General features: G+C 53.1%; 1 long non-coding RNA gene across 2 annotated transcripts in view; it reads left to right on the forward strand.

The window, feature by feature from the left end:
- Positions 1 to 8,363, forward strand: part of LOC142495638 (uncharacterized) — a 39,778-nt gene extending 31,415 nt beyond the window's left edge. For both annotated transcript variants that reach the window (XR_012801781.1, XR_012801780.1), the window contains exons 4-7: positions 3,649 to 3,849; positions 3,943 to 4,047; positions 6,204 to 6,269; positions 8,270 to 8,363. This is a non-coding gene — a long non-coding RNA (uncharacterized LOC142495638). The remainder of the gene's footprint in view (positions 1 to 3,648; positions 3,850 to 3,942; positions 4,048 to 6,203; positions 6,270 to 8,269) is intronic.
- The last annotated feature ends 2,070 nt before the right edge of the window (positions 8,364 to 10,433 follow it).

Genomic DNA, 10,433 nt, shown 5'->3' on the forward strand with positions numbered 1-10,433 from the left:
TCTCTCTCTCCCCCATTCTCTGTGTCTGTATCTTTCTCCCCCATTCTCTCAGTTTATCTCTCTCCCCCATTCTGTGTGTGTGTCTCTCTCTCTCCCCTTCTCTGTCCCTCTCTCCCCCCATTCTCTGTCTCTCTTCCCCCATTCTCTGTCTCTCTTCCCCATTCTGTGTCCCTCCCTCTCCCCATTCTGTGTATCTGTCCCTCTCCCCATTCTGTGTCCATCCCTCTCCCCATTCTGTGTCTCTCCCTCTCCCCATTCTGTGTGTCCGTCACTCTCCCCATGCTGTGTCCGTCCCTCTCCCCATTCTGTGTCCGTCCCTCTCCCCATTCTCTGTGTCCGTCCCTCCCCCCATTCTCTGTGTCTCTCCCTATTCTGTGTCCGTCTCTCTCCCCATGCTGTGTGTCTCTCCCTCTCCCCATTCTGTGTGTCCGTACCTCTCCCCATTCTGTGTGTCCGTCCCTCTCCCCATTCTGTGTGTCCGTCCCTCTCTCCATTCTGTGTGTCCGTCCCTCTCCCCATTCTGTGTGTCCGTTCCTCTCCCCATGCTGTGTCTCTCCCTCTCCCCATTCTCTGTGTCCGTCCCTCTCCCCATGCTGTATCCGTCCCTCTCCCCATTCTGTGTGTCTGTCCCTCTCCCCATTCTGTGTGTCTGTCCCTCTCCCCATGCTGTGCCCGTTCCTCTCCCCATTGTGTCCCTCCCTCTCCCCATTCTGTGTGTCCGTCCCTCCCCCCATTCTGTGTGTCCATCCCTCCCCCCATTCTGTGTGTCCGTCTCTCTCTCCATTCTGTGTGTACGTCCCTCTTCCCATTCTGTGTGTCCGTCTCTCTCCCCATGCTGTGTCCGTCTCTGTCCCCATGCTGTGTGTCCGTCTCTCTCCCCATGCGGTGTGTCCGTCTCTCTCCCCATGCTGTGTCCGTCTCTCTCCCCATGCTGTGTCCGTCTCTCTCCCCATGCTGTGTCCATCCCTTCTCCCATTCTGTGTGTCCGTCCCTCTCCCCATGCTGTGCCCGTCCCTCTCCCGATGCTGTCTCTCCCTCTCCCCATGTTGTCTCTCTGTCTCCCCATGCTGTGTCTCTCTGTCTCCCCATGCTCTCTCTCTCCCCATGCTGTGTCTCTCTGTCTCTCTCCCCATGCTGTGTCTGCCTCCCCATGCTCTTTCTCTCCCCATGCTGTGTCTCTCTGTCTCTCTCCTCATGCTGTGTCTCTCTGTCTCTCTCCCCATGCTGTGTCTCTCTGACCCTCTCTCCCCATGCCGTGTCTTTTTCTCTCTCCCCATGCTATTTCTCTCTCTCTCCATGCTGTCTCTCTCTCTCTCCCCATGCTGTTTCTCTCTCTCTCCCCATGCTGTCTCTCTCTCTCTCTCCCCATGCTGTTTCTCTCTCTCCCCCATGCTGCCACTCTGTCTCCCCATGCTGTCTCTCTCTCTCTCCCCATGCTGTTTCTCTCTCCCCATGCTGTCACTCTCTCCCCCCATGCTGTCACTCTCTCTTCCCATGCTGTCACTCTCTCTCCCCATGCTGTCACTCTCTCTCTCCATGCTGTCACTCTATCTCCCCATGCTGTCACACTCTCTCCCCATGCTGTCACTCTCTCTCCCCGTGCTGTCACTCTCTCTCCCCATGCTCTCTCCCAATGCTGTCACTCTCTCTCCCAATGCTGTCATTCTCTCTCCCAATGCTGTCACTCTCTCTCCCCATGCTGCCACTCTCTCTCACCCCATGCTGCCACTCACTCTCACCCCATGCTGCCACTCTCCCCCCATGCTGTCACTCTCTCTCCCCATGCTGTCACTCTCTCTCCCCATGCTGTCACTCTCTCTCCCCATGCTGTCACTCTCTCTCCCCATGCTGTCACTCTCTCTCCCCATGCTGTCACTCTCTCTCCCCATGCTGCCACTCTCTCTCCCCACATGCTGTCACTCTCTCTCCCCATGCTGTCACTCTCTCTCCCCATGCTGTCACTCTCTCTCCCCATGCTGTCTCTCCCTCTCTCCCCCCATGCTGTGTGTCTCTCTCTTCCCATGCTGTCTCTCTCCCTATAGTGTGTGTGTCTGTGTGTGTGTGTGTCATTCTGGGGCTTACCTTTCACTGTGTAGCATATGGAAGCCATCTTGAGCAGCAGACCCCTCACTGCTGGGGTTCCGCCAAAACAAATACTGCCCCCACCCTCTGCAGCTAACACCACCCCCACCCTCTGCAGCTAACACCGCCCCCACCCTCTGCATCTTACCCCGCCCCACCCTCTGCAGCTAACCCCGCCCCCACCCGCTGCATCTTACCCCGCCCCCACCCTCTGCATCTTACCCCACCCCACCCTCTGCAGCTAACCCCGCCCCCACCCTCTGCAGCTAACACTGCCTCCACCATCTGCAGCTAACACCGCACCAACCCTCTGCCGCTAACCCCACACCCCACCCTCTGCATCTTACCCCGCTCCACCCTCTGCAGCTAACCCCGCCCCCACCCTCAGCCGCTAACCCCGCCCCCACCCTCTGCAGCTAACACCGCCCCCACCCTCTGCCGCTAACACTGCCCCACCCTCTGCTGCTAACCTCACCCCCCACCCTCTGCAGCTAACACCGCCCCCACCCTCTGCAGCTAACACCGTCCCCACCCTCTGCCGCTAACCCTGCCCCCACCCTCTGCATCTAACACCGCCCCCACCCTGTGCCACTAACCTCACCCCTCACCCTCTGCATCTTACCTCGACCCACCCTCTGCAGCTAACACCGCCCCCACCCTCTGCCGCTAACCCCGCCCCCCACCCTCTGCATCTAACACCGCCCCCACCCTCTGCCACTAACCTCACCCCTCACCCTCTGCATCTTACCTCGACCCACCCTCTGCAGCTAACACCGCCCCCACCCTCTGCCACTAACCCCACCCCTCACCCTCTGCATCTTACCCCGACCCACCCTCTGCAGCTAACACCGCCCCCACCCTCTGCAGCTAATACTGCCCCACCCTCTGCCGCTAACATCGCCCCTCACCCTCTGCAGCTAACCCCGCCCCCAACCTCTCAGCTAACCCCACCCCCCCCACCCTCTGCCGCTAACCCCACCCCCCACCCTCTGCCGCTAACCCCATCCCCCCACCCTCTGCAGCTAACCCCACCCCCCCACCCTCTGCAGCTAACCCCACCCCCCCCCACCCTCTGCAGCTAACCCCACCCCCCCACCCTCTGCAGCTAACCCTACCCCCCCACCCTCTGCAGCTAACCCTGCCCCCAACCTCTCAGCTAACCCCACCCCCCCACCTTCTGCAGCTTGCCCCGCCCCCTCCACCCTCTCCATCTAACCCCCCCCCCTCTGCAGCAAACACCGCCCCCATCCTCTGCAGGTAACCGTGCCCCCCCCCCACCCTCTGCAGGTAACCCCACCCCCTGCAGGTAACCCCGCCCCCACCCCCTGCAGTGAGCCCCGCCCCCAACCTCGGCAGCTATTTTTAAACTTTATCCGCAGTTTGAAAAATCACAAGACGTTTTATCCAACTTTTTCATTGAACATTTGTAGAGAAAAGTAGCAATGTCGCCAGAAGCGTATTTCCCAATATTTAGCATCTGTACTAATTGGTGTAAATGATACTTCATATAAAGCAGGTTATGGGGCACAGTATTAAATGACCATAATATCTCTTATCACATCCCAGTATATGGATCTCCCATTATCACAACCTGGAAACCTCTGACAGCTCAGGGGCTGAGCTCAGAATGTGACACATTCGCATTCTACGGCCATTTTCAAATAATACATTTTTACCTGCGACCTGACTTCCATGGTTACAGCCACACCGCTCTGTGCCAGGGTTCTGTGCCACCACTTGCTGCCATATCCAGTGTGGATCTGACAGGTAAGTTTCTTCTGAGACGCAGCAGAGATTTCAGACATTTCACCGCTCATTTAGATCATATTTATAACAAGGGGGTTTCTTTTTCATCTTCAGGACACATCCACAACTTTTTGTCCAAGTATTTGAGTCTCAGATTGCGAGGATCATCCTACTGTATTTTTAAAGCAGCGAACATTTCCCGAGATGGAGAGACGCCGGGTAAGATCTGATAAAAGGACAACCTTAGAATGCATCAAAACAAAGTCTGATGTGGCATGTAACAGAATTAAATAGGAGTGAGATCTGACTACCTGGGGTCCCCGTGTGTTTAGAGGCTCCCATAGAGAGCCAAAGCGTTGATCAGTTCTATTCAATAGTATTGTATATATTTATTTTTTGCAAAGCCCTGGTGTGCCTGCTTTTTCTTTTTATATCTATATATACATAAACACACGTGTGTATGTGTACAGTATGTGTGTGTGTATATATATTTATATTATCGGCGCAATGTTTTGGTTATATATATATATATATGTAGCCCTTTTTGTGAACGCCTGCAATAAGGAACTACTGTGGTGCATGTACCTGTGTCCTCAGGAGCTCTGAGCCTCCGCTATTTGGGAGCCTGGGGTCATACCTTTATTAATCGCGGTGCAGCGCCTCCACTTGCCCAGGATCCCCATGATAGAGATTATACCCTGAGCAAGAACATCACAACAGCATTTTGCAACACCAACCTTTTATATATCATGCATAAAGAACAAATGATCTGCAGAATAAACATATAACATTACACACACACACCGTGGCTCGGCCACACCTTATTAGGGATAATGTCCTGTACATAGGTGGCTCTGCCACTCTCCTTAGGAGTATGTCTTATAACCAGTATAGGTATGGTACCATAGGATTTGCACAGTTGGCCCAATTAGTTAGTGGGAGGCGGGATCAGCGCCTGGTGACCGGTGTAGGTGCACTTATAAACAATGATACCTTCCGGTCACTGCGATGACCATCACACTCCACGCAGGGTCCTAGCGTTGCTCCAGCCTTTCGCCGTCACTCCTTGCTGCAGCGCCGTCTGTATCCAATCCAAGATGGCGGCCGCAGCTCCGCAGCCAAATCACACTAATGGGAAATGTCCCTACCAACTAAGGCCGTCCTTACAAAACAGCACCCTACGGTGACAGGGGAATACTCCTCGGGCCGGGGGAATACCTTCCACCTAAGCGGACGGGTCACTGACCCTCCGCTCGCGCACACGAGGTTCCGCCAACCTCCTCCTTCACCTCCCTCCCTGCTCTCTCCCACCGCCCACACGCATCCGGTTCCTCTATACAGAGTCTCGCACCCGATTGGTTCTCAGCCTCAGCTGACTCTCTCGCAGTTCGGAGTTCAGAGTTCAAACACCCAAAGTCTCCACAGATTGGTTACCCTTCGCGCGCTTCTCTCGCGCATGCGCAGCCCAACTTGTACACAGTGACCTTGCTGACAGAATGACTAATATGGCGCTGCCTTTGTGATTGACAGCGTGGAACCTTTAGATATATATGCACATCCTTACATATATATGTATGTGTGTGTGTATATGTACACATATACACACACACACACACACAGATTCCTGCTCCTAAAAAAGTAAGCACAATCAGTAATATTCTCGCACTCACACTAAAATGCGCACTAACAGATTGATACACTTGTAGAAACACAGCCACAATACGGCAGCTTAGCATAGACCCACACTATGTGATATACAGTAACACAAATTCACACTTCTCATTATGCTTTACAAACACACATACACACAGTAACTATCAGATAGTAACACACACACTAATGGTTACAAACACACAAAGTAACTATCAGACAATACCACACAATCACAATAATGGTTATAACACACGCACAATCAGTAACTATCAGAGTTTAACACACACTCATTCCGACACACACACACTAATGGTTACATACACACTCACACACAGTAACTATCAGACAGTAACACACACACTTTCCGACACACACACACACACACACACACACACACACACACACACACACACACACACACACTAATGGTTACATACACACTCACACACAGTAACAATCAGACAGTAACACACACTCACTTTCCGACACACACACTAATGGTTATATACACGTGCGCCCTTTCATTCTCACTACACACGCACCCTCTCTGTATACACTTCTAGCACATGTAACACTACAGTTTGTAGTGAGAATGTTCCCATTAGAACGGTTTATCTGTGTAGCCCCACGGATTTTGGGTTCAACACCCTCAAACCTCCCATACAGCAGCAGGAAATGCGTATGAGTGAGGAATACATCTCATTATATCCTCTGTATCACAGGCATGGAAAGCTGAAGAGCAAGAGGAGGAAGTAGTCCCCCAGCTTCCTCCCGCCGGCGATGTTCAGGTAAATGGGACTGGCAGAGCTGTGAATCAGCTGCACATACGATACTATTAGCTGCTGTACAGGACACTGATAGTAGGATAGTCTGCAACACTTTACAGTATAATTATACAGAACCTGCTGGGGATCTCTTCCTGCAGGTTAGCTGGGTCATGTTTCCACAGGTCTCATGGGATGGGAGAGACCCCCCCCTTCCCCAGCCCCCCCCCCCCCCCCCGCCCCCGAACAGAGTTCCCCAGCTCCCCCCCACCCCCGCGCAGCCCGCCCCTTCCCAAGGCTCCCCCTGAAGTGCCCCCCCCCTTTCCAGGCCCTCCCCTTCCCCTGATCACACCTGCAGGGCTCTCCCGTTTCGCATGTCCTGGGGAGTATGAGGGGATACTGAGTCTGGGGAGGAGGCATTAGGGGGTACTGGGCCTGGGGGGGGGGGGGAGAAAGGGGGTACTGGGCATGCAGGGGGTAGTGGGTCTGGGAATGTAGGGGATCCTGGGGAGGGGAGTATAAGGGGGTATTGGGCCTGGGAAGGGGAATGTAGGGGGTACTTTGACTGGGGAGGGGGGTAGTAGGAAGTACTGGACCTGGGGAGGGGGATATTTGGGTGTCCTGGGCCTGGGGAGGAGGGTATTAGGGGGTATTGGGCCTAGGAGTATTATGGGGTATTAGGCCTGGGAGTATTAGAGGGTATTGGGCCTGGGAGTATTAGGGGGTTCCGAGCCTGGGAATGGGAGTATTAGGGGGTAGTGAGCCTGGGGAGGGGGATATTTGGGAGTACTGGGCCTGGGGAGGAGGGTATTAGGGGGTATTGGGCCTGGGAGTATTAGGGGGTACAAGCCAGGGTGTATTAGGGGGTACTGGAGGTGGGAGTATTAGGGGGTATTGAGCCGGGTGATGGGAGTATTATTAGGTACTGGGCCTGGGAATGGGAGTATTAGGGGGTTCCGAGCCTGGGAATGGGAGTATTAGGGGGTTCCGAGCCTGGGGATGGGAGTATTGGGGGGTACTGAGCCTGGGGAGGGGGATATTAGGGGGTATTGGGCCTGGGAGTATTAGGGGGTACAAGCCAGGGAGTATTAGGGGGTACTGGGCCTGGGGGTGGGAGTATTACGGGGTAGTGAGCCGGGTGATGGGAGTATTCGGGGTACTGGGCTGGGGGGTCGGAGTATTAGGGAGTATTGAGCCGGGTGATGGGAGTATTAGGGGGTACTGGGCCTGGGGGTGGGAGTATTAGGGGGTATTGAGCCGGGTGATGGGAGTATTAGGGGGTATTGAGCCGGGTGATGGGAGTATTAGGGGGTACTGAGCCTGGGGTGGGGGGTATTGGGCCTGAGAGTATTAGGGGGAACAAGCCAGGGAGTATTAGGGGGTATTGAGCTGGGTGATGGGAGTATTCGGGGTACTGGGCCTGGGTGATGGGAGTATTAGGGGGTATTGAGCCGGGTGATGGGAGTATTCGGGGTACTGGGCCTGGGTGATGGGAGTATTAGGGGGTATTGAGCCGGGTGATGGGAGTATTAGGGGGTACTGGGCCTGGGAGTATTAGGGGTACTCGGGATAGGGGTATAGTGGGAGACGGTCCTCAGAGGAGAGAAGATGAGGACTCTCAGGCTGTAGATGTAAAGGAGACAGAGGAAGAGGTGCAGAGCTTTCTCATCTTATAGCCGAGTGTAACTGTGTGACCGGGAGAGGGGATTCCCATAGAGACACATCAGCTAATGTCCATCTGCAGCATCATGTAATAAAATCTTCAGCGGGAACAGGACAGGAAAACGAGGGATCCGCTAATAACAGACAAAACAATGACGTACAATGCACACGGGTTATCAATTATTTTTCAAATGGTATAAATGGTTCTGTGATTTAACCCCTTCAGTGCCAGAGAGGCAAGCAAAGGCTTTGCTGTGCTTGTTATTTTGCTCGCGATGCGTTTCCTGCCCCATGTGGCACAGGAGCTCTTGCGATACAGAGTATCACTGCCCCTGGTTACAAACACTTTGTATCTCCTGCAGGTGGTGGAGTACACTGTGGTGGAGCCGTTCGTTCTCTCACCGTCTGGATCGCCCTGCAGCAGCAGCCCAGGAGCCAGCATATCTACGCCGGAGGAGGAGTGGGTGTGGGAGGTGGAGGTGGTGGAGGAGGTGGTGGAGTACACAGTGGTGGAGGAGGTGGTGGAGTACACGGTGGTGGAGCCGTTCGTACTCTCACCGTCTGGATCGCCCGGCAGCAGCCCAGGAGCCAGCATATCTACGCAGGAGGAGGAGTGGGTGTATGAGGACGGGGAGGTGTGTGAGTGGGATGATGATGATTGGGATACGGTGTGGGAGGAGGAAGAGGAGGTGTGGAATGATGATGATTCGGATGATGATGATGATGGGGGTACGGTGTGCGAGGAGGAAGAGGAGGCGAGGGATGATAATGATTCGGATGATTCGGATGATGATGATGATGATGGGGATACGGTGTTGGAGGAGGAAGAGGAGGCGAGGGATGATGATGATTCGGATGATGATGATGATGATGGGGATACGGTGTTGGAGGAGGAAGAGGAGGCGAGGGATGATGATGATTCGGATGATGATGATGATGATGGGGGTACGGTGTGGGAGGAGGAAGAGGAGGAGAGGGTTGCAGGGAAGTGCTGCTTCCCCTTCCCATGGCTGGGCAGAAGACCCCAGCCATGTGCAGCACAGGGGCCAGGGAACAGGAGCATTCTGGGTTCCCTGAGAAGATGGGTGCAGCGTTGGAGAGGCAGACAATAGCAGGAGGGCTGCAGGACGGGCTGAGTGACAGGAAGGGGCACATTAAAAAATATTTAGAAAAAAAATTATATCACAAACTGTGCCCCCCCCCCCCTCCTTTTTTGCTTGTCTCCCTCTCCCCCATCTCTCGTCCCCACCCTCTCCCCTCTCAGCCCTGTCCTCCTCCTCGCTCCTACCGGCTGTAATCCAATCGCCCCCACCGGCATCCGTGTGTGTGTGTGTGTGTGTGTGTGTGTATATATGTGTGTATATGTATATATGTGTGTGTGTATGTGTGTGTGTGTGTGTGTGTGTATATATGTGTGTATATGTATACATGTGTGTATATGTATATATGTGTGTGTGTGTGTGTGTGTGTGTGTGTGTGTGTGTGTGTGTGTGTGTGTGTGTGTGTGTGTGTGTGTGTGTGTGTGTGTGTGTGTATATATGTGTGTATATGTATATATGTGTGTGTGTGTGTGTGTGTGTGTATGTGTGTGTGTGTGTGTGTATATATGTGTGTATATGTATACATGTGTGTATATGTGTGTGTGTGTGTGTGTGTGTGTGTGTGTGTGTGTGTGTGTGTGTGTGTGTGTGTGTGTGTGTGTGTGTGTGTGTGTGTGTGTATATATGTTGGGTGTTGGGGTTTATATGTATTTGGGGGGGTTGGGGGTTATATATATTGGGGGGGTTGGGTTTATATGTATTTGGGGGGGTTGGGGTTTATATGTATTTGGGGGGTTGGGGTTTATATGTATTGGGGGGTTGGGGGTTATATATATTGGGGGGGTTGGGTTTATATGTATTTGGGGGGGTTGGGGTTTATATGTATTTGGGGGGTTGGGGTTTATATGTATTGGGGGGGTGGGGTTTATATGTATTGGGGGGGGGTTGGGGTTTATATGTATTTGGGGGGGTTGGGGTTTATATGTATTTGGGGGGGTTGGGGTTTATATGTATTTGGGGGGGGTTGGGGTTTATATGTATTTGGGGGGGTTGGGGTTTATATGTATTTGGGGGTTGGTGTTTATATGTATTTGGGGGGGTTGGTGTTTATATGTATTTGGGGGGGTTGGGGTTTATATGTATTTGGGGGGGTTGGGTTTATATGTATTTGGGGGGGGTTGGGGTTAATATGTATTTGGAGGAGTTGGGATTTACATGTATTTGGGGGGGTTGGGGTTTATATGTATTTGGGGGGGTTGGGGTTTATATGTATTTGGGGGGGTTGGGGTTTATATGTATTTGGGGGGGTTGGGGTTTATATGTATTTGGGGGGCTGGGGGTTATATATATTTGGGGGAGTTGGGGGTTATATGTATTTGGGGGGGTTGGTGTTTATATGTATTTGGGGGGGTTGGGGTTTATATGTATTTGGGGTTTGGGGTTTAGATGTATTTGGGAGGGTTGGGGGTTATATGTATTTGGGGGA

This window comes from Ascaphus truei, chromosome 5 (genome assembly GCF_040206685.1).
Source record: "Ascaphus truei isolate aAscTru1 chromosome 5, aAscTru1.hap1, whole genome shotgun sequence".
Taxonomy (NCBI): Eukaryota; Metazoa; Chordata; class Amphibia; order Anura; family Ascaphidae; genus Ascaphus; species Ascaphus truei.